This window comes from Dipteris shenzhenensis, chromosome 17, assembly GCF_047967505.1.
Source record: "Dipteris shenzhenensis isolate YYH24624 ecotype China chromosome 17, Dip_SZ_1.0, whole genome shotgun sequence".
Lineage (NCBI taxonomy): Eukaryota > Viridiplantae > Streptophyta > Polypodiopsida > Gleicheniales > Dipteridaceae > Dipteris > Dipteris shenzhenensis.
In genome coordinates, this window is record NC_141612.1 from 23707463 (window position 1) to 23709836 (window position 2374).

At 52.4% G+C, this 2374-nt stretch overlaps 1 pseudogene; it reads left to right on the top strand.

Moving 5' to 3' along the window:
* Nucleotides 1-362: 362 nt before the first annotated feature.
* LOC147891875 (aspartyl protease family protein 2 pseudogene) lies at nucleotides 363-1877 on the top strand (annotated as a pseudogene).
* Nucleotides 1878-2374: the final 497 nt, after the last annotated feature.

Genomic DNA, 2374 nt, shown 5'->3' on the forward strand with positions numbered 1-2374 from the left:
GTCCGAAAGTTGGGCAGTTAAGCAACAGTCTTGCAGTGAATTTGCATCGTAAGGAGATGTAATCTCATGGTGCGGCTCAATGCTGCTGAGCTGCTCCTAAGCTCCTTTATAACGAGCTGCAAACTTCCACTTGCACAAACATTCCTGTGTGCAAATGGGACTTCTGGGTGAAACCAAGCATCTGTGATTTTGTCATCAGCGTCCTTGAGGCTTGTAGGTCACAGGTGATCTTCCGCAGCTGCGCTGACGTGCTTAACCTGCAGGTACACTTAAGGCATTAAGCAGTCACACTTGTTGTTAGTCATTTCCATATCTAGTGCTAATTGCGTATTCATGCGTCCTGCAGGCTTAACCTATACGTCATGTCCACATGGGTGGACGTGCATCTCTCGAACTGCGTTTGGGTTTTGCAGCTCACTGCATTAACCTCAGCCGTAACTATAGTACAAGCGCTACCGATCAGAGGCCTGCGTACAGACGGATTTTATTTCCGAAATCGAAACGTAAGCGGCAAGGCCCCTAGGGGCGCTTGGACCCTCCCGCTGTATCATCGCGACGAACTATCTGCTCTTTTAGGCAGGGCAAGCGCCAGCCCTCAGGAGCTCCTCATAGGAAAGCTCAGAAGAGATGCAGCCCGTGTAAAAGCCCTCAGCACAAATCTGAATCTACGCCGAAAGCAGGCGGTCCAATCCCAACAGTCCGCTGCGGCGAATTTCAGCAGCCCGGTAATTTCGGGTATGAGCATCGGCAGCGGAGAGTACTTCACGAGGGTAGGGCTCGGGACGCCACCGAGGGAAGAGTATCTGGTGATGGATACGGGGAGCGATTTGTCATGGGTACAGTGTCTACCATGCGAGGAGTGCTATGGGCAGATGGGGCCGATATTTGATCCAGATGGATCAACGACGTACAAGGCGGTAGGGTGCGAGGAGGAGGAGTGCGGGGAGGTGGAAGGGGGGAGGTGTTTGGGGGATGGGAGGTGCGGGTACGAGGTGGAATATGGGGACGGGTCGAGGAGCGGGGGGGAGGTAGGGAGGGAGGATATGAAGGTAGGGGAGGGGGTGATGGAGGGGGTGGAGATGGGGTGCGGGCACGACAACCAGGGGCTGTTCGTGGGAGCTGCGGGGCTTCTGGGACTTGGAGGAGGAGCTACGTCGTTGCCATCGCAAACTATATGGCTGATCGACGGACTCTTCTCTTACTGTCTTTCCGGCACTACTTCCGTCATTAATACTATATCCGTTAGTAATTCCGTCCATAATAGTAAAACTAGTCTTCGTTCTACGTCGTCTCTCACCTTCGGTGGACGTACTTCTCTCGACGGAACTTCCACTACCTTCGTCCCCCTGCTCTCCAACCCTCTCCTTCCGACGTTCTACTACATCCCTCTTTCTGGTATTTCCGTCAATGGCTCCATTCTTCCTATCCCCCCCTCCGTCTTCGACTCGCTCCCTCCTTCCGGCAACGGTGGCTTCATCCTCGACTCCGGCACCACCGTCTCCCACCTCGTCCCCCCCCTCTTCTCCGCCCTCACCTCCTCCCTCTCCTCCTCCCTCCTCTCCCTTCGCTTATTCCTCCCCGCCCCCTCCTTCGATCTCTTCCAATCCTGCTTCGACCTCCACGGCCTCCCCCCCCTCCCCTCCCTCCCCGGCCTCCCCTCCCTCCACTTTCTCTTCGACGGTGGCTCCTCCCTCCCTATCCCGCCCGCTAACTATCTCTTGCCCACCGACGATCAGGCTCGCGTCTTCTGCCTTGCCTTCGTCGAGTCCGATGATGATTTCTCTATTCTTGGAAACCTGCAGCAGCGAGGGTTTCGCATTTCCGTCGATCGGAAAGCTGGCAGAATCGGCTTCGAAGCGAGCAATTGCAGCGAGTGAGGGCCGACGTCGCCTGTTGCAAATCGTGTCCAATTCAATGCAAAACATCAAGATTTATATCCTCACCAAAGCATCGACCATAGGAGCAGGATGATTCCACAACTACCCAAAAGGTTCTAAGTTTGGGGCAGTGTTTAATTTGTCATTGCTCCTTACATATGGTTATTTCAACCAAAAGAGATAGATCAAGTTGAACGAAGTTCAAGTGGCCTGCCTAGATCCAAAATGAAAAAGAAGACTAATGCGATGAGTAACAAGGAAAAGAGGGAGGGAGAGAGAGAACTAAAAGGAATGATGCTAACCAAAAGTAGCCAACAAATTATCTAAAATTATGAAAAATACACAAATTCCTTTTCCCTTTCTAGTGCAAAGCCTTCACTAAGACCTGAACCTAGCACTAAGACCTGAACCTAGCAGGCCAAAAACTAGCACCCCATGACGAGCCCTCCTTCTACCATGTTCATATTTTTAAATCCCAATGTTTTCACCTCAATGCA